The 22,930-nt window shown below is 37.8% G+C and overlaps 1 protein-coding gene across 5 annotated transcripts in view; it reads left to right on the top strand.

Annotated features, from left to right (window-relative positions):
- LOC132156990 (zinc finger MIZ domain-containing protein 1-like) overlaps nt 1–22,930 on the top strand; it is a 129,334-nt gene that overhangs the window by 43,484 nt on the left and 62,920 nt on the right. For all 5 annotated transcript variants that reach the window (XM_059566090.1, XM_059566092.1, XM_059566088.1 and 2 more), the window contains exon 3: nt 3,565–3,639. The gene's annotated coding sequence lies outside the window, so the exon portion shown is untranslated. The remainder of the gene's footprint in view (nt 1–3,564; nt 3,640–22,930) is intronic.

The raw sequence follows: 22,930 nt of genomic DNA, 5'->3' as shown, positions 1-22,930 counted from the left end.
AGACTGACATTAGCTTTTTCTTCTTCACTGATGACCCTCTTAGAGCGTATCTTGCCTACTATAGTTACTGAGTAAATTAGAGCTGCGGAAAACATGGTGACAGATGTCTTGCATCACTCTCATGTGATTGGCTGAGAGTTTTTTTTTATTGTCTGTGTGAAGTCTCATTACCCACTGCCCCTGGAAAAGAGCCTAATAAGGCAGACAACAGTCTGCAGTCTCTATTGAACTGTACAGAGAAAAATAAAGGTCTGCACCACATGTGAGGACACCTGCTTGCTAATTTGTATGTCCGCAGAATGCTTGTGTTGTGCCTTTTTTTCAGTCAGAGCAAATATGTGCTCAGATTTTGATGCGGAAAACCAATTGGGGAAAAGAAAGATGTCCCTCCAGCGGGTTGAGCCCTAAATGAATTATTCAGATCTGCATGTTGTGTGTTTTGCCGGCCCATTCTGCTTAATGGCATCTTTTATGACATGCATCAGAGACGACTCCAGATGCAAGACAGCCTCACCATTCCAGCTTTCTGCACTGCATCACTGTGTGCCTGAGGAACAAAGCTTAAAATGCTGGAATTCATTTCACTTTTAGCTTCTTCTTAATAAACGATTCGCAAATCAATGGCTGCTTTTGTAATTTGTTTCCGTGCTCAGTTTTGTGATAATGTTTTGCAAGCAAGGCTCTTTGGATCAATATGAGATTGAGAGGGAAAACACAAGCCTGGCTTCTATTTTTCTCTTCAAATATTTGGAAAATGATGCAGTTGGTGCATTATCTCATCCAGAACAATTTAGCTTCCTAATGGAATGCTAGTTTTGGTTCAGATAGGAAAAACAGAAGTGTATTTGAACGTGCAAATGAAAGACGATTTCATATTAAAAATCTATTTTAAATCAGTTTACATGCTTGATCACCCTGATTATTCTTAATGATGTGCAAGTTAATGTATATGCCTTAAATTAAGCTTTTATCATGTAAAGGACATAACCATTTATGCAAAACATGCACATCTTGACTTTTCAATGTCAAAACCAGAGAAAACCCACTAAATTCAGAATCTGCTTTTCTTGTATTGTGTTGTACTTTTATAATGAGCTGGTTTTTGAGTCATCAGCGCTTTGTTTTACATGTAACAGCCCTCATCGGTGGTGTGCAACACCTCTGTAAGTGTGTGTTTTCTATCTTTGTGTGTTTGTCTGTGTTGTGCCTGGTCTTTCCTCCGCTGCACCTGCACTAATTGTAAGTGTGCAGCTGTGATGTGAGAACCGTACTCCAGCTGGGAGAGCTTGTTGAGCTGCCACACAAACCTGGCGAACTAAACACCCCAGTAAGTCCTCCTTGACTCAGCTAATGAGTGTGGAGCACAGACAATGCACCCCGATCCAGCAGCCCATCTGAGTGCCTCTGCAGTCCAAGAACCGGAGGAGGTCGTCTATAGACGGCTCTCAGTTTGTGCTCCGTGACCGTGAAAGTGTGGCTAATCAAGCCTTTGCTGTCTCGGCCTCCTGTATCCTGACTGTGTCTTTCCTTTTATTGTTAGTATCAGTCCATCTCATGGGTTTCTCTCATGCTGAGTGACTCCAGATCAGTCATCCAGCCTGAAGGTCATATTTTCTGATGCTCGCTTTGTCACGGTTTCATGTTCATGCAGGAGTTTTTGTATTCATTATTATTAGTTGTATTATAAAATTTGACTAAATATTATTTAAATGTTTCAGAAAGACATGCACTTATTATTTACATTTTTTTAAATGTATTATTTTTTTCCATACACTTATATATATATATATATATATAATGATGCTGGATGTTTCATCAGATGTGGGTTTCGATAACCTAATTGTACCAATTAAAACAATAGTAGCCCATTGAAATCTGGAGCAGTGGTAGTCCTTAAGGAATAACCTGTAACATCCTTGTGTCTAAACCTTATTTCGGGAAGTCCTTGGGCATCGTGTCCGGAATAACACTGCCGAATGTTCTCGGAGTAGGACGTTAATGTGCATTTTACATTTTGTCTGTTCTCAAATACTTAATGCAAGTGCTGTAGAGCATTTTGTTAATTAAAAGGATAGGTCCAATCAAATTTGACTCAGAAATAAGAAAATAAATGAGAGGGTCACAGCGGCCAACCAGATTTGAGTGTAATTTAATAGCATACTGTGTGGAAGTTGCTATTATTTTTATTATCATAATCATTCTGGTATCTGTAGTCACTGTGACCTGACTCAATTACAATATTCTGGTGTATCAAAAGTGGTATGTGGGTATTAGAAGTACAGTCAGGATAAACGAGTTTATTTATATTCAAAGCATGATCCCATTAGGATATCAGTAGTTTTGCTTTTCCAAAAGCTGACTTGAAATATTCATATGAAATTACAGCTATATGGATCCGTAGGGGTTGATAGCAGGAATTCAAGCAATAAACACACCTAGTAGATCCTGCACTCCAGTCGCAGTGCCGAGGCCAGAGAATCAGACAGTTTGTCACTTTTTCCCTTTAGATTAGAAGTATTTATTCAGACTCAGTGACAGTTGCATGACAGGATATGGATGGTGGAGCTGTAGAAGCTGATGAGAAAGATAAACAGAGACACAAAGTTTTATATGAGCAGATTATTGCTGCCTTCAAGTCATGTCAGAATTATCGTATTTACGCGAAGAGCGCACATGTGTCGTCTGTGCCAATGGGGAATCCTGGATTTTCTTTGAACCTTGACTTTTTGAGTCGAGGATGTGTCCATTAAATAATCACAGCGAGTGATTTTGTTTATTGGTTATAACTGAGCTGGAGTGAAAAATGTTGACTGTACAATTTAGGACTCTATGTTTCTTCCTACAGTAGTGCTATAAAAGCTTCCAGGGTTTGCCTGTAAATTGCAAATTGCCTGCAAATTGTCTGTTTTTTACAGAACATTTAAATGGTGTAAATTAAAAGTTGCAAAATGACTTTTAAACTCAAGATGCTGTATGTTGTTAAATCTCATTGTGTGATTTATTCTGTGTAGGCAATCTGTGTTGTGGTCTAAACAGGATATAAATGTTTGATGTTGTTACTCTAACCATGCCTCCTTCGCATACATTAAGTAAGGTATAAATTACAGTCAGCTTGTCGTTATTGTAACCTACAGTACTGTAAACCCTGACAGGGTGATCAGGACCCGAAGGCAAGACCGCTTTTCCACAGCTCCTTAACCAATGAATGTGTTTTTATTTTAGCCTTACTTTTTATTTGGTACGCTGCTTGTGACATCATGAAATGGCAAAGAATACTCAGCATTTTTTATGTTATTAAAGACAGATTTTTTTCCTTGTAATAAGGCTAAATTTGGCTGTTTATGAAAAATATTACATTTGCCTTTCTCTATCATCACTATGATGGTTAGATTGTCTCCTATACTAGCTGATAAATTCCACTGATCACAATGGTACATTGTAACATTATCAAGCAGGGAAGGTACAGAACAGGGGATTATGAATACTGAGAACAACATATGTAACCGTGCACACCATTTACTTTGGCAAAGGATTAATATAATATGTTCTTTTTTTAATTTCCAGATCACTTCTGTGATTGATGAGGATATGTGAGTGAATTTGCCAAACACTGAACAAAGAAATCCACTGCATCCTCCGGTAAGCACTGACTGATGATCCTTCACTGCTCATTTCTGCTAATGATTGTTCACCTAATCGCAGATTTGCACACACACGTGCCGCTCGCATGGTGTTATCTTCAAAACAACTTTCCCGAATTAACTCGAATGGCGTAATTGGTGCTAAAAACTGGAAAGCACGCACGCTATTGTGGCAGATTCTCATATTTCTCGAGCACAGTCAAACGACAAATTTATTTAGTGTTTTTGAGCAGCAGCAGAACGCTCTGTATAACATGAGTCATAATTAGCAGCTGGGCCTCTCAAATCACTCGCTGCTTTGTTGTTCCCCCTTACAACGTCAGTGTCAGTTTTTTTTTTTAACGTGATTATTAAAGCCAGGCACAATTACTGAGACGTGAGATTCTTTGGAAAAAAAAAATCAGTTTTAGCAGGCAGACTTTTGTCTATACAGCACATGTTGTATGAAGTGTTTCATCCTAAGCCTTTAGTATGTTTACTGTTTTCTGTCTGGTCTTGTGTACCGACATGGAAAAACTCGAAGGTGAATCTTTTTTTTTTGGAAGCATCTACATTATGCTAATGAGTTTGCAAGGAGGCGGAGCCATAAAGGCCAGATTGCCAGGAGAAGAGGGAGAAGAGAAGCCTGTAAATTATGGATGCAAACTGCCATTTCTGCCAGGGAAAAGAAAAGAGAGGCGCTGGGAGAAACCACAAGTCATGCATGTCAGATTATCCTTCCTTTAGCCCTCCCGCTCCCTCACTTTTACTTAATTTTCTTATCAAGCTTCTTGAGCAAACTTGCACACACAATCTGGGCTGTGTATCTCCAGTCACATGAGGGCCAGAGGTGCTGACGAGCTGGAATGCTTGGCCTGGTATTTCCTGATGCTCACAAACACACACACATACACATACACAAACACACACTCGTGTAAACACACAGGGCAGGCTATATATTTGTGGATGGGTTCATGTTTGACTTGATGGCAGAACGAATGGCAGAATGATGAAACAGATTTTTTTAAGCTTTGTAGAGATTTTACAAAGCTACCATATGGTTTTCAGTTGATTTTAGAGACTGCTTTTTATTTATTGCAGACAAAATGTATTGCTGTTCGAAAGTTTTGGATAATGAAAGTGTGTGTGTTTGCTTAAGTAAATAATTAACATCCTTTTCAAAAAAGGCACTTTATAAGTCTTATTTACGAATAGATTTTATGAAAACTTACCATCTGCTCTTGCATGTGACTGGCAATTATTTTGTTGAACTGAAAGATTATGAATCATTTAGTTTTGTAATTGGACACAATATTCACCGAAGGAAAAAAAAAATCGGTCTATATAAAATAATTGAATAATTCCAAGGCTAATTAATTGCTGCATGCATTATAAAAGGTAAAATCTTTAAGATAAATGAATAAACTCATTAAAATGTTCTTAAAAAGATCTATTTTCGTCCTTCACCCTAGTTATTCATTCTGTACTGTTTTGTTCCCACCTTCACAAAAACGAGGGAATTTCCGATAGTGGAGGGTTTCAGTGTGATCAGGACAAAAGTGGGTGGGTCTCTGTGAAAGTACATGTGTTTGTGGAGGAATAACGGAGCCTTTCTTCAGCTCTATGGAAGCCGCTGTACAGTGGTGTGTGGTGGACCTGCCAGAGGCACTGGGGTCACCTTAAAATAGCTCCAACCCTCGAATGTCAGAAGCAAAGCTGAGACGGCACACCGAACACTGGCCATTTGACTGAGACCATCAAAGAAATCTCTATGAAGTCCTTGAGATTTTTGCCACAGCCAGGAAAACATCCAGTCGTAATAAGTTAATCATGTTTTGATTTTGATCTAATATTGAAACGTGGCAGTCTTTTGACATTTGTGCAGGAATAAATTTCTGTATCATACCACAAACCCACAAATCTGTGTGCATGCATGGCAGGCAGTTCCAGAGCACTAGTAGGTTGCCCATCAGGATGTTTGTTTAATAATGATTCAAAAGGTCATTTAGTTGGACTATGCGGTTAGGATTATTTTTGCTATAATAAGAATGATTTCATACCAAGTCACATGTTTGACATGGGTTCATGATTTCGGTGATTAATTTGACTGCTTCTTACACTACAAACAGTAGCAGAAAGCTCAGAGAGAACAGAAGCAGGGGTCAATCTGGTCTGCCTATGAGTGGCAAAAGTAAACAAAACTAGCATTTTAAATAAATCAGATTATTTTTTTATTTTCTTTAGAAACCACACATCTCTAAAAACCCAATCAGAAGAGTGTATGCTGTTCCTCTGATATGTATTATATGTATTATTAGTAAACCATTATGCTGCTCGATTCTCAAAGGCAGTGTGCAGTATTTCACCTCTGTCTTATTTACTAACCACCCGCAATCTAGTTTTACCAGACTTAATTTTTTATTTGTGTGTTTTTTTTGTTTTTTTTTTAGTCCATACATTAAATTATTCAGTTGGGTTCAATTTTGTTTAGACCCCAAACATTCTTCAAGATATCTTGTTTTATTTAATGCAGATGTCCTACAGATTTGGAATAACATGAGGTTAAGTGATTTCAAGTGAACTATCCCTTTAAAATAATTGAAATTTACTTGAGAATCAATATTGCATAACATATATTAACTGGAAAATTAGACCAATATTTATTAAGAATAGGATTTAGATTGTTCGCTTAAGATAGTTAACATTGCGCCATTACTGCTCAAAAAACGGCTGGTGGTAAACTCAATTTTGTTTACATTTTCTATTGATTGTAATTCTTTATGTGAGAATCAAATAATGGAGAAGTGCATTGGAACTTTCTAAAAATCCATATGTGTAGACAATCTTATTTTTGTCATTTTAAAGAACTGATTTAGTTGTCTGCTGTGGTGGAGCAATAGTCCCAGTAAAGTATGTCAGATTGTGGTAGTCTGTCCTAGGGTTGCAAAGGGGTGGAAAATTTCCGGAAACTTTCCAAAAATGCCTGGAAGATTCCAAAAAATCCTGGATAGTTTCCAAAATTTCTGAAATTTTTCACCTTTTTACAACCCTAGTGACACCTAGAACCACGCACAAGATGGGTAAATCCAGGCATGCAGAATGTGTTCAGTACAGATTTTTTGGTGTGCTTCTATTATTACCTGCATTGCACAAGTAGTAGGCCTATAGCATAAAACAGTGCAAACAAACAAATGATACTAGCAGTGTTTGCAGCTTCAATTTTGTGATTTAACCTTCTGGCAAAGTTGATTTTGTGACAGTGGTATGGCCATGTTAATGGTATAATGAAGGATACTGTGGCAGTTTGAACAACAAATGAATTCCCGGTAGGGCCACCAGTGTTACGTGCACCTTGTGTGCTTCACCCTGTGCCCAGGTGAGTGTAATCAATTGCTGAATGGTTCATAAATAATATACTTGATTTCTCAGGCTCGGTGCTTGGCCATAGCGAACTCCCGCCATGACACCTCATGTGTCCTTATAACCTTGCTTGTGCAGACAGATGAGCTCTGGAATCGACCCTCCAAAGGGGATTGAAGAGAGCTAAAACAAATAACATTACAGGGCAAAAGCAGATTGGGGAGGTTGAGTTTTCTGGGTGCAGACACAAAGCAGACTGATCTCATTTGATAAATTTTGATTTGAGATGAATCATATGTAGAAAACCTGTGTTGAGGAAGCTGCTTTGAAACTGTTACTTAGTTTCAGAAATTAACTACATCTTAGTCACACTTTTTGAAGTAAATGGCTACATTTGAAGTTATTTAAGGGAGTAGTTTAATTTTAATTAGTATGAGGTCTCAATTTGACAATTTGAATATATAAATTTACACTTAACCGAATAAAACTAGAAAAATGTTTTAGGAACCAGTTTATTTACATATGAATCACTGAAATGTTCTGGAATGAACACGTTTCGTTTTTGCTTCAGTGCACTCGTTTTGTCATGCAACACCACTAGTTTTTGGAAGAAGTAGCATGATAAAAAACTACCGTTTGGAACACAACCAAGCTGCTAAAAATTTTTAGTAGTGTCGCTACCTTCAGTCAGGTCCATCCCAACACTGATCCTCACAGTAACGTATAAATGTCACTAATTAAGATTTCGGTAATTGACCCTTGGACAGTAAGACATGTAATGGGTCTGTAGATTACCTCTGGGTCTTTATGTGATTTACAGCCCTGTTCCAGTCTGAACTGTAAATATTCATGTCCTTGGAGCAGGCCGAGACATGATCTCATTCGCTTCTGCCAGGGCATCTTGTGTAGGCTCTGCAGATGTAAATCTCTGTTTACTTCATTACATCATTAGCTGTGTTTCCTTGGGCCCTGGAGAAATGAGGTGAAACATGCTGGTTACTGTGTGCCCTCTGTGCCCTATCGAGCTGGAGAAACCCGCCAAGTGAAGCTTATTTCCTCCCTCTATTTGCAGAGGAGATTGTTTGGAGATCCTGTTGAATTTCTTGGACAAATAACTTGTGTGCACTTCTAAATTACAGAACATTTGCCAATTTAGAAAGCCTTTTCTTGCCTTTATCATATCATTGCACCTTTATTTGCCTCTTCAGTGATTTCCAGGTGATTGGATTTCAACAAGGATGGAAAGATGGCAGATATCATTGAAAGATTTGTTCAAAACCACTCTGCACAATAGCGCTCCAAGGTAAAGTGCTAAAAGAGAAGTTCTTGTTTATGAAAGGGGTGTGTAGAGCTTAGAGCAGGTGCAGAAGTAGATCATACTTACAGTATCATGTCTTTATTGTGGACTCCTTGCTACTAATGTGTTTGCTCTGACAAGGTGTGTTACATTTGATGCTTTTCTCTGTTTGTTTAAGGAATCAGATAAAAATTAAATAGACGGCTGTAAAAGGAATGGAGTTCAATGATTAACTTTTTTTTCTCTAAAACAACTTTAAATTAATTTGAGGATCCAGGACATGATAATGATGCAACAGCATTCTGTGCATAATTTAACATCACAAAGAAGGTGTCATGCACCATAGAATGAATCCACTATGACTATCCTGTCATTTTATAGAAAAATAAGATGGTGGTGTCTTGAGTTGAAATGGAACTGGAATCTTTCTGTTTTCTGTTTCAGTGGCTCTGTTTGAATTTTTTTAAAATATTTTATTTAACCTTTTAATTATTTTTTTATTAAAATTATTATTATATTTTTTATAATTTATTTATTTATAATAACTTCCCAAAATAGATGTTATGTAAAAGCTTAGAATCAGTGAAAGATTTTACAATGCATAAAGGCAGTTTGAGGCAATGTCTGCTTTTTATTTTGCTGACAAATCAGAAACGTTTCATTGCACAATTTTTTTTAAATTAATTCTTGATTTGATTGGATCATTACTGTAATCAGTAAAAACATTATATATCAAACATCAAATGAATAAAACCAGTGGTCTTGAGGCACATTTCCACAATCCACATTCCAACTGTTCCACATTATCAGTTGAAATTATTGGCTGCAATTCCACTGTTGGTATCAATAATAGTTGTTAAATATTTTTCATATTCTGCACATGAAAACCTAAAAACAAGGATCAGACAAAAGAAAGACTCCCAGAATCCCAATGCTGCTTACATGTGTGTATTTGAAGTGCAAGCTCCTTTCAAAAGCCTCTCATTAGGAGCACAGGAAGCTTGTCAGTGTGCCGGTTAAGTGTTGGTGTGAGAAGGACCAGTGCGGCCTCTTGTACTCGATTACGCACCTAATCAAATCACCTGCTTGTTTATACACTCGGTACTCCAGGATCAGAAAAGCAGCTCAGCTTCATTCATACCGCCCATTTTTCTTTGAGGAATTCCAAACAATATCCATAACAAACCCAGCAGTCTGTGCTTTCCTCCCAAAGGCAGGCTGCTCGATTTGAATTTCTCTTTCTTGTTGGACTCCAAATCCACATGCACTGTAACATGTTCAAACTGTTTTCCGCATACTTTAGGAATCCTCTCATGTTCAGAAGCAGCGATTGATTTGTTTGGAGCCGGTGGCATCATAATCACCCCAGAAGTGGAAGGAGCTGACTTACATTTTCCGCTCTGTTATACTTGCGTTATTGGAGTGTGGCTTTCCTGAATGCGCTGACTGAGAGTTTATGGATATTGCATTACAACAATATTGTCTCTGTATGCGCTTAGTTGTTTGCCGAGAGACAGACTACAAATGGCCGGGTTGCTGCTTGTTTAAATGCTCCCAAGCATTGCTAATGCCTGGATTATCTCCTAGAGAAATGATTTAGTGAAAATAATGGCTTCACAATGGTCCCGCTGCAGCAGATATGCGCACCAACCCAATAACCAGTCCTCTGAGAGAGCGTATTGATTGTAGCAATAATCTAAAAAGCAGGTTTTTTTTATTTATTCTGAAGCTGACTTGTGCTAAACCCACCTGATGCTGAATCCAGAAAAGAATGGCAAATATGGAAACGTGGGTTTGGAAACTCTTTTTTTCGTTTCCTGTGAGAAGTGCAGAGATCATCAGAAATATTGGCATAACTTTACCCAGCTCATTGTCTGTGGTCAGAGCCCCTCCACCCCCGCTCCATGTTTACACTGAGACACTCCGCCTGCCTTAGGATCAGCTATGACATCATTTTGCCACAGCTGCGGGCCGCACACTAGGCGTGGAGAGGAGAACAATTGACCAGGGGGGACGCAGGAAGAGCCGACTGACCTGATTGCTCAGCTGGCCGAGCAACTGGGAAGGAAGGCCCAAGGCGGAGCCGTGGATGTGGGGAGGGGAGGGGTGATGGTGGTGGACAGTGCCCTCGTCACCTTCCCCTCCTCCTGGATGCAGCGATCATGATCGCCCTGCCCTCTGCTGTTCTCCTGCCTGCCTGCTTGTCTGAGCCAAAGGAGATTTGTACATGAAAAATTATCTACAATCTCTGTGGCTGTATCAGCTTCTAGATATAGATGTTCCTGATAGGCCAAATCCCCTTTAAAGAGGGCTTTATCCTATTCATTGAAAAGCCATGGAGAACAACACATTCTTTATCTCGGCACCTCAGTATGTTCTAAATACGCGCCATGTTTTGAGCTGTGACACCAATCTTGAATCGGCTTGTGTTTGGTGCGCTTAGCGGCAGGTTAAGGTTATCGTTTAAATGTTAGCGCAATCTACATTGCATTGATCGGTCTTAATTATTAGACGCACAGCTGCTGCCTGAATACGAATCAGATGGATGTTTCATCTATGTATAGATAGACAGCTGGAAAGGGCACCATGCATTTGACCTACCATATGTTCATTTCCATATAGAGAAAGAAGACAGCAGTGTACAATAACTTTGACATGACATACATTTCTTTGGAGAATATAGAGCCTGTTATTTTAGAATTGCTTTAAATGTTATATTATTGCTTTTTATTAATTAATAATTATCAATATTATTAGTATTATTCATATTAACTATTATTATTTTTAGTAGTAGTAGTAGAAGTGTGATAATTTTATAAAAATGTATTTAGTATATATTATTTAATGTATTTTAATAATGTATTGTAATATAAATAAACACAAAGTATTATTATTATTAATAGTAATAATAATATTAATATGTCAGTATTTTCATAATTTCTGTTTTAAGGTTGAATCTTTCCAAAAATGAAAACCTCCTTTTGGTCCCTCATGTCATTCTAAACATGTATGTATTTTAAAGAGATATTTTGAAGAATGTTTAAAGCTGTAACATTTCCGAACAATGAAAGTCAGTGGGTTCCACAACACTGAACCCCATTTAATATGTATATATATATATAATCTAATATAATTTAATTAAATAATGCCTACAGGTTTAAAATGAAGTAAATCATGACTAGTTTCAGTTTTGGGTGAACTATTCTTTTTAAGACCCCCAGGGATATGTGTACCCATGGTTGTGGATTGCTGAACTAAGTAAGTTGTGTCCCAACCAATGTAAACCTACATTTATTTGAGGACAGGGAACGTAAGCCTGAAAATAGATGACAAACCAGAGCACATAAATCCGGCGAGGTGAAATCGGGTGCATTTCTGTGTGTATGTTTGCATTTGGGTTAGAGATTGTGAAAGCCCTTTCCTCCTTAAGAGAAATGTTTTGAGTGCAAGGAGCCGATTCCCGTGAGGCAGGTGATCCTTTTTAATGACAGGGATTCATCTGTTAGTGTCCCTCAGGCCCCACGCAGCACTGTGTGGCGCGGCTCCCAGCAGCCCACAGTAGCCTCAGTAGAGCGCACCTCCTCAGCCCCTCAAGATGCCGTGTGGGAGTTTAATTACTCCTGTGGCCACAAACTGCAGCTTACGCATGCTCATTACCTCAAATGCTTTCATTTTCTGCGGTTTTTAATCACTTTTAGGCAAAAATATCGCTCCGGAGATGCCCATGCCAAAGTGAGAAATAGAACGAGAGCAGAAAGCAAGAGATTGCTCTTATGAGGGGGTTGGGCTGGTTGTGTTTGAATAGGGGTTCGAACTGAGGGAGGAGAGGGGGCTTAGAGATAGGACTTCGGATTATTACCTCGACAAAAAGGACTAAACATCTATTCAGTCTGTTCTTTAGGGCCTATCCCTGCTGCTTTAATTAACTTATTTAAACTCTGTTTAGTTCATCCACCACTACTTAGAAGAATTAGGCTGCGATTTGTCTCTTCATATTTGCTCAAAGGCTTTAAAGTGTCACCACTTGAAGTAGCCGACGATTTAAAGAATGGTTTGTGTAAAACCTGATAAAAACTGCAGATAAGCATGCTTCCATTGTTTAATAGTAGAGATGTGAACGATTAATCGATGAAGAGATACGAGATAGGATATATAAGTGCATCATCATTCATTCATAATGTGCAAACTAAGCTTTTAATGTGATTTAAACTTTAAAACTGCATTAAAATAGAAACAACACAACGTTCTTCGATGTGGAAAGCAATAGAAATGTAGTAGCTAACGAAGTCATTTCCCCAGATAATGGTTTCATATCATGCGCTTTGCAGGGCTGTGGGACACTGTACACATAGGCTACAGCCCATTCATACCTACAACTTAAATTTAATTTGAAAATTGCAGATGTGATTTAGCAGATAAAGCAGCATTTTCATTTTAGGTGCATGTTTTATGCAGCTGCAGATACGGTGCATATGTATGGCTGGGGCTTAGCTTTCCCCCGGCCATGGGGACTTCGGGCAAAAATGCCAGTAAACTGGACAAAAATGCTCCTGCACAAACAATTATAATAGAAGATATATCGTAGTATCGTGCTACACCGGACATTCTATCAGCTGCAGTTCTGGTGCCTCCGTCATATACTGCGCAACACCACATGCATTCACAGCAGTGTTAACTCAGCGGTAGAGTTTCTCTCATTATTTGCTTGTGCTTTTAAATGTTTCATTCCGCACGCTGGTCTGACCTGTGCTTTTTCTGAGCGCTGCATAGAGCCGAAGCGCGGGCGCTAAAGCTTGTCAAACAGCACCTGATTATTTAACCAAGTTATCTTTTGGGCTAATACTGTCAAAAATCACAAGGTTTACATGTAGATTCAGTTGGTTATGTCTAAAATGAAAGTAAACAGTTCAGAGTAAAACGTATATGTGCCTGTATATTATATAAGTGCAGGTCATAAAGGGACAGTAGGCCTATTAAACATGCAGCCTAGTGTCATTACTGTCAAGGGATAGATCACCCTAAAATTTAATTTCTGTCATTATTTACTCACTGTAACATTGTCCCAAACCTTTATTAATTTATTTCATGTGCTGAACACAAAAGAAGATCCACATTGAATTTGATAGTAGCTATGGAAGTCACTGTGGACCAGCAACTGTTTGGTTTTTCACTTTCCTCAAAATAGCATTTATGTTCAGAAGAAGAAAGAAACTCATTCAGGTTTAAAACCACTTTTGAGTGAGTAAATGGTGGTATAAAAATAAAACCGCTGACAGAATTTTTATTTTTGGGTAAACTATTCCTTTAACACAAAGAGAAAAATCACTCACTGCTCTTGACTGAATAAATGTAATACAGCTGCTTTAAGAATCAGTTCATATAGTGTTTTAATTTTTATAATTGTTCATTCAATTTCTTGAATGCTTCTGCTAAATACACCAATTGTACCTGAAAATAGTTTAATGGTTCATTTGTATATTATGTGTAGTTGTAATGTGTATCTTTGACATTCTTTTATCTTTATTTATATTTAAAAAAAAAAAAACGTGATATGATATTTTTTCCATATCGCCCACCCCTAGATCAAAGTTGGTGATAATGTCACTTTCTATATATAATTTATTTGCTGTTTGAATAACCATGGAAATGAAACATTATATAGGCTAATTTCCATCACCAAAAAGTGGTCCACATGCATCCTTCCTTTCCATATTGTTGGCACTGTTAGAAGTGCAAAAGTTGTGCACTTATGTTTGTTAGTTAAATGTACTCCCTGTGAGGTAATGAGTTGCATCCCAATACATGCTGTATTCTCCTTTTAATTACCGTTAGTCCACTAGTTGTTTTATAATGAGGTCATATCAATATTGAGCCTCATACTTCCCTCTGTCGTTAGGAGCTTCTAGAAAGCAGAAACACTGCCCTCCTCACTGGATGGGCAGAAACAGACTGGCCAATGATCTGATTTTGTGAATTTATTCATTTCTTCACTGGCAATCTGTTAAAAGCTTTCTGAAAGGGTTTATGTCATCTGTTCTACATAAGTAAGCACCCTTCTGATGGTTACACTTGCAATTGGATCTGTCTTAAAGAGGATCTTCCTTCCCTGTCTTCTGTCTCTCGCTTTCACAGCCTGCTTTTCTCTCTGAGAGACTGTGAGACATATTTCTCGCTGTAACCCGGCTCTCAGGGGCCTGCTCTGGGTGGCTGCTGCCTGCATCAAGGGGAATTTCTGCAGACATTGTGCAGGCTCTCAGATCATTACCAGCCTCCTTTACTGAGCCTTTGTTCCCCCCCTCCGCTGCTCGGGTGCTGAGCTGACACGCGGCGCTCTGTCGACGTGAAGACCAACCACCAAACAGCGCTTCTCCTGACGTAGTGCAATGCAGAGGACAAGCTGACTGTCACTCCTCCGCTTGTCTGTCCCTCCTCCCCTCACTGTGTCATCTTAAATCTGTTCATCTGTTAACAAAGCATCAGACAGCTTATTATGAAGGTGTGAAAAGCAGAGAAAATCACTCCACATTCCTGCATTGAGACACTGTGTCTAAAAGCCAGTTTTAGTAAAAGCATCTAAATAATAGTGCCAATCTTTCGCATTCGATTTCTTGTGTTTATTTTTTGGGGAGTGGGGGGGGGGGGATTTGTGATCCTCCATTTTATATATATATATATATATGTGTATGTATATATGTATATATATATATGTGTGTATATATGTATATATATATATATGTGTATATATGTATATATGTACATGTATTTATGTATATGTACAACATTTAATTCAGGGCTGAAACTATTCCTTGAGTAACTCGATTACAAAAAATCGAGGCAAATTCCTCTGCCACGAAGCCTCTTTTAATTTATTTTAAATCTCACGTCAGGTTCTTTCACAATGATTTTTTTAATGTGACAATGCGTTTACGTCACCCACAAAGCGGAAGGAGACACAAGCGCTGCGGCAGAAATCGCATACTGCAAGGAGTCCGCAGTGTTTTGATTTGAAGGCGCGGGCGAATGTAAAGAGAACGCCGTGGCGTGTGTCCATTGCAAGATAGAGCTGGCATACCACAACTAGGGCCATATGATTTCCGGGATGCAGAAAACGTGGAGGGAATCGCGGAATCCAGTCATAAGAACGGAATTTACAGTTTAATGCGGAATGGCACGGAATTTGCAAAATTTTGAATGAATTAATCAAAAATAGGTCATTGCACTTACATCAAATCATGATATGGACTAATATCTGTAAATATTAAGCCGGAACAGTCTATTTAAGTATGAATCCTGCATGTTCTGCATGTCTCTGTTAATGAATGGAGCAGAAGTGCGACTAACGTTACCTTTATTACACACACTGAAGCGCGCATGATGCTCGCGGTGATTTCAGCGTCTCCTGTCTCACAAAATAAGGACATGAACACATGAACAACATCTCCAGAACTGCTCTGACAGTCACTTCATGAGCTTTTGACCATTTGATTGGATTAAAACTAGCGTCACATCACATACACAGAACTGTAAAGGTACGTCAACCGGTCAAAATAAAAGTCCGGTTTAAAGACAAGTATTTGCCAGATATGTATTACTATTGTTCAGCAGAATGTACATAGCCTACTACTAAAAATATAAAAAAAAATGTTTAAAGGTTTAATCACACAACATTTCTTCCATGTTTTATTTTGAATAGTAAATCCCCTTTGTTTAACAAATTTTCAATAAATTAAAGGATAAATTAAATTAACGTTTTATGTGTTTAATCTTTAATGTGCATCTCAGAAAATGCTTTAAAACCCCAACTAAATGCACTTAATTCATCTGTCAAGTTTATTGTCGTTGTTCACAGTATAAGTAAAGACAGAGAAACAATGGGTAATAATTAAATGTTTTTTTTTTTTTGTATGCATTGCATTCTATGCATTTAAAAAATAAAAATAAAAGGATTTTCTAAAAAAGGAAACTTAGTTGTTCAATTTAAGAGACCCAGGAGTCTTATTTTCTCTTGCATAATTAATATTGCACTTTAATTAAGCAAAAACACATTTTATCCGATTACTCGATTAATCGATGGAATTTTTGGTAGAATACTCTATTACTAAAATATTCAATAGCTACAGCCCTAATCTGATGAGCATTTGACTTTCACTTTAAAGGGATATTTGTGTAATTATTTATTGTTATTTTTACTACCGTATTTTTCGGACTATAAGTCGCACCTGAGTATAAGTCGCATCAGTCCAAAAATACGTCATGATGAGGAAAAAAACATATATAAGTCGCACTGGACTATAAGTCGCATTTATTTATAACCAAGCACCAAAAGAAAACATTACCGTCTACAGCCGCGAGAGGGCGCTCTTCAGTGTAGACTACAGGAGCACTGAGCAGCATAGAGCGCCCTCTCGTGGCTGTAGATGGTAATGTTTTCTATTGGTTCATTTCTCTTGGTTTCATTTCTCTCGATTCATGTCAAATTAATTTTGATAAATAGGTCGCACCTGACTATAAGTTGCAGGACCAGCCAAACTATGAAAAAAAGTGCGACTTATAGTCCGGAAAATACGGTATTTATAATTTTGTGTAATTACTTGCCTGTCAGTTGAGTTCGTGGCAAAACCCTTTGCAGTGTTTACATGTTGTTAATAACTGCATAAAATGTATTAAAATAGATGTTTAATTTCATGAAGTATGATCTGATTTCAAAATGTTTTTTGCATTTTTGTGTTGAATAAGACCATTTTCCCTATATATTTGATCATTGAGGTATTCTTAAAAAAAAAAAGTGAAAAAATCTAATCTAGTCTCATCTCGTTCTCGTGAACCCAGTCTAGTGTCTCATCTCGTGGGATAAGTGTCTCATCACAACCCTAATAAATATATATATATGTACGTACGTACGTATATACATATATATGTGTGTGTGAAGATAGATAGAAAGAAAGAAAGAAATGAAGTGTTTGGTTCTAAAATGCTATAAATTAATTTTGATTAGTTTGAGTAAACATTATCGTCATAGAATCAAGATTTGAGCATGCGCGATTTCTAAATTGCTTTATAGCACTATTTTCCGTGCCCCCAACCTCACGCTGGATGCTATCCGAACCAATCAGAATTCAGCGTGCCTAAATGGAGCATGAGAACAGAACAGATCAGGCGGGCATACAAACGGAACGCCAGGTTCACACACTCCATCTGCGGTGCATATTTTTTCCTTGCCCATGTTAACAGATCAGAGCGTTCACACTGCACACGATTGCGGTCTGGCAATGCGCTACAGAAGCGCTGAGTCTGCAGCAGTGCAGTGATCATTTCTGCACAGAGTCTATTTCTGCTGTGCTGCATGCACTGAATTAAAGTGACAGTGCATTATTCATGGTAAAAAAAACTAAACATGGATTGACACAGTAATGTAGTAATTACACCATAAATGCATGTAATTAAAGTATACTGTAGGAGTGGACTGCAAACGTGTCTTCTGCGAAAGCAAAATGAGTCTGTGCTGCTTTTGCACTGCATACACATACTGTATATGCAGTGGTGCAGCAAATCTATTTCAATATCTGAGCCAACGCCACAAAGAGCTCTATGACCAATGCATGGCAAAAAAAAATCCCTGGACACTGGATTTTATTTTTTATTTTTTTGCCCTATGTCTGTTTTAGAGACATGTTACAGCTTTTTGATAAAGCTCTAATTTGTTTTCATTTGGAAATGTTTCAAATTCACACTGATGCATCTATGACTGTAAAGCAGGTCTCTTTGTGTCAAAGTCGTGATTAAAATCTAAATCAGAAAATTGATCAAAGAAATCGCAATAGGTTTTATCCCATATCGCACAGCCATAGTAAAAATGTGTTTTCTTTACCAATAAAGTGGCAAGATGAAAACTACTATATTCTGTTTCAAACTTTCACATAGCATCTTTAGGTTATAAAAACATTAAAAATTCAAATCCAGATTTAGATTTTCAAAGATTTAATACTAATAATGATAATAATAATGGTAATCCCCCCCCCCAAAATGCAATAAATCCATTGAATCAATGTTATTTTTCATACTGAAACTGTTGAAAAAAAACAAAAACAAATACTAATTTTATAAATAGCTTCTAAATTATAAATTTCTTCCCCACCGCAGAAACCATCAAAGGTTCATCAAAGCTGTCAAAATTATTATTATAATTTTTTTAGGGCTGCACGATAAATCGCATGCGATTTTCCTGTGCATCTTGTCAGTAAAGCCCGGTTCTGTGATTAGTAGTAAATCTCCATCATGTGCTTTCAGATGGAGTGGCAATTAATACACAGAGCAGTAGATCACTGTCAACTATGCAATATTGCGTTCATAATCTTAGGTGATTCATCTGTAATTATGAACATGATATTGCATAGCTTGTCCGTTACTGGTTACAATGCGTGGAATTGTGCGCTGTGATTGGTTTTTTGATGGTGTTTGTTGTGTTTTGGAACCAAAATGGTTTTGGAACCATGCGTCTGGGAAGAGCACCTCGGCCAATTGTCTTCTGCATCCTTACTGAATGGCAACACAGGAGCTTAAGTTTCAACCTGTGCCATGGCACTGTGTGCTGGGTCCCTGCCAGGGTTCAGAGGTTACACTTGGGAAGCATGTGTGTGGAAGGGAGAATCAGTTCGGGGGCCCCAGCCTCCCACAATATGTCCGTCAGCAAATCTCTTTGTTTTCTCCCCTTGTAACTGCTCAAGTCCCCACTTTGTATCCAAGGAAATGTTGCCAGAAGAGATGAGCCTGGGTAACAGTACAAGAATCTAGGGGTATGCGTGATGCCCTGTTTGCCTTGATAAATGTGTGGTATCCAAGGCATGCCTGATTATTTTGCTACCGCTTCTTTTTTTCAGGTCCTTTTGCCTTTGCTGCTCTTGAGGGACCCATGCATTCTGTGTACATGTGTGCGTGAGCTAGTGCATGTGTGAGTGCTTCCATATGTCTAGACAAGAGTGGAATCCCAGGGGCCCCACACGTTTAGACTCAGGATATTAAATGACCTAATGGCCAAGTTGTTTGTGTAGGATTCATTTAGAGAATCTGGCGAGGAGCATTAAATCATAATGAAGAGGGTATGAATTTTGATGGAAGGCGGAGGGCGGCTTTGGGAACTTGTCCAGGTAAAGCTGTGGCTAAGACGGCTGCATAAAACCCTCATTGAAATTATGAGGCACATACAAGTTTAAACAACCAGACGTAGACACGGCATGACCAGAGCTTGAGGTGCACGCTCAGACCTCTCTGAGAGTAAGAAAAATGATTAACACCTAAACAAGACAGGACAGACATCCTCACAAACTCTGTTATAAAAATCAAATCCCTTTAAAAGCCCCAAATAAAACACTTTTTCTGGTCTTGTATAAACTTGGATGAGTAGTTTTGTTGTTGTGTTTGGATTCAGTGGTATGTGTGGGGACTGTAGCATCAGGTGATATCCGAAACATCATCTCGCTGAAGTCTGAGCCTCATTAAGATAAGAGAGAGACACTTTTCAGACACTTTATGTAATGACTGCCTTTGATGTTTTCTGGGCAGGCTTGGACAACAGTCCCGCCAGTCAACTTCTGAAGAATTTAGTCATAAGTATGCTTACCCTTGCTCAGCACACATTTTCCCCTTTTTGTGACACCATTAGAAAGGCACTTTTTTTTCCTGGAAGCTTGCTGTATTAAAAAAAAAAAAAACTTTCACTACCTTTCAAAATTCGAGGTCAGTAACATTTTTGATTTTGAAATAAATCTTATGCTCATCAAATCTTTTTTTATTTATTATTATTATTTTTTTTTTTTGTAAAACATTTTTATACTGTTTTCTACTTTGAATATATTTTTAAAATATATTTTATTCCTGTGATGGCAAAGCTGAATTTTCAGCAGTCATTACTCCAATCTTCAGTGTCACATGATTTTTCAGAAAACATTCTGATATGCTGATTTGCTGCTCAAAAGAAATTTCTTATTATTATCAAGGTTGAAAAATGTTGTTCTGCTTAATATTTGTGTGGAAACCATGAAACATTTGTTTCTGTCTGAAGTACAAAAGTCTTTACTCACTTTAGGTCAATTTAATGCATACTTGCTGAATGTATGAATTTCTTAAAAAAAAAATTACTGACCACAAAGTTTTGACCAATAGTGTATATTTTATTTATTATATTTTATACAATATTTTATTTTTATTTATAATATTGAAAATATTGTCACTTTTCGTGGAAATTGACACAGAATGTGAAGGGAATTTCTAGATTTTTATGTGTTTATTTTTGCACCTCTGCATTTTATGCTGTAGTGCTCCCTTTAGCATGCCAAAGTCAAACCATATTTTTGGAAACTGAATTTCATATGATTAAAGGAGCATTGCGTAGGTTCTGAAATTTCGAACCGTTACTGACACCAGTGGCCGTTAGAGGAACTGCAGCCAGTCTCATGCTCGTTCTCAGTGTGCACGCTCTTTTTTTTTTTTTTTTTTTTTTAACTTATGAGGAGTGTCCGTGGGTGTCTGAATTGTGCTGGAGGCTGGTCGCTTCTTTCCATCCACAGAGTCCATTTGAAAACACTATTGCCGCTGCTTACTATAATGGCTGGCGTGCCGTATGGTTGTAAGCCCAAGTAGACGAGAACGCGCATGACGTCACATTTTGTGAATTTTCGTGCCAATTCGGGCCCGACTCCTCCACACACAATTGAGCCTACAGGCTGATAGAGGCAACCGTGGTGGACAGTCGAGGTGTCATTCCTTTTTTTACATCATGGTTGGCTCATACATGTACAAATGAAAACTCTATCTTAAAGATTTTTTTTAAGTAAAAAACTCCACATAGCTCCTTTAAATAATGATGCCAAAATATTTTATTTGGTGTGCAAGAACAACTATAAGTAACACATCTGTATGAACAAAAAACACTGTCTGTGTTTGAGCATGACGACTTCTGGCTCATCTGAACACCTGAGGTCCGGATGGGACATCCTGTTATCTGAACAATGGAGGACCGAGGGAAAGTTCAGGAAACCTGATTTGGAAATGGTTAAGGAGTCATTATATCTTCAGTTTAGTGCCGCTGGTGGCACAGAAATTACACACTACAGCTTTAAGGCTATTAAAGTTAGTTTGCAGACCCCGAGATACCAATAATTATAGATAAATGTATAACACTTATATTTAGCTCTTACATTGGGCCTATCATGTATTATAGTGTTCATCATTCCTATATTATAAGACTTTTTAAACTATCTAGGTTAAGCAGTAATGTGCTGCTCTGTTATGTGAGTCTCAGTGGCGTGAGGCCTCTCTCTCACTCAACGTTCCTCAGTTAACAGGAACTCCCTTATTTCCTGAACTCCCCTCACTATTTCACTCCTATGCTAAAGACACACACACACACACACACACACACTCAGCCTCAGGTGTCACCGTATCCAGAGGCCAAAAATATGAACCTATGTGTCTGTTAACACCCATGTGCTGACACAGACTAACATTGTGCTCTAACCAGTAGAAACATAAGCTTCCAGCAACAGGAAAAGTATCATAGTGTGTATGAAAATATAACACAATCACAGCCATATATTTGATATGGAGAAGGCGTTTAGACCAGTGGGCAGGGTTTGGAAAACATGGTGTTGGGTTTAAGCTTCCTAATTGATCCCTGAGTTAAGGTTGATATTTCATTCATCAAATGTACAACAAGGTGATCGGTAAAATCCCAAGGCAATGATTGAAGGAATTGGAGGGATTGAAGGGAACAGATCAGCGAAACGTGTACTTGTCTAGATGTTGGACAGTGGAACGAGTTTCATGAAGTTGTGATCTGTTGATGTACATGTTAGAGGTTCAGATGATAGCTGGGTAAAAATGGCGAGTGAGTGAGAGGAAGAGAGCAGAGCTCTGTGACACAGGGTTGTAGACCCCTGCTCTGGGCTGATTGACCCTCTGTGCTCTGGCCGGTAGATGTTGGATTCGCAGCTCATGCTCTATTGATCCACGTGAGCCCACTCCACTCACAATGACACACACATTCACCTGCACACAAAAAAAGAAAGAAAGAAAGAAAGAAAGAAAGAAAGAAAGAAAGAAAAGGAGATGGCACAGTCAGAGAACATGCCATATCTGTTCACAGGGATATGTGCACTTGTCCAATTTTCCATTTTTTTTTTTTTTGTAAATTAATCTTAGAACTCTAAAACAAGATAAATGTACTTCTTTTATATATATATATATATATATATATATATTATTTTATTTTTTTTTAGCCATTGGCAAATTGTTATTTTAGGAAATCTCATTAAATGTTGTAGGATTTACATTTGAATACAGAAAGCAAGTGTGGTAAAAAATACTTGATTTAAATGGTTTTAGGAGAATAGATATTAATGTCTTTTGTGTCTTGCTTTTTAGGACACTTTTGCAGTTTCTCCATCTGACATGCATGGATTTGTTTCATTCATGCATATTTCAATCATGTAATTTATATATGATTCTGTGTAAGGACTGGGAAATATATTAAGTATTGATGTATGTAATATATTTTTAAAGTATATTTGCCAACTTTACAAAAGTTTATTATTTTTAGATTTATTAAATGTTGCATTACATTTTAATCTGCTTAGAGACAATAATGGATTGGTTTAAA

The sequence above is a fragment of the Carassius carassius genome, chromosome 14 (genome assembly GCF_963082965.1).
Source record: "Carassius carassius chromosome 14, fCarCar2.1, whole genome shotgun sequence".
Taxonomy (NCBI): Eukaryota; Metazoa; Chordata; class Actinopteri; order Cypriniformes; family Cyprinidae; genus Carassius; species Carassius carassius.
The sequence above is the reverse complement of the archived record's forward strand: the minus strand, read 5'-3'. Positions and strand labels throughout refer to the sequence as shown.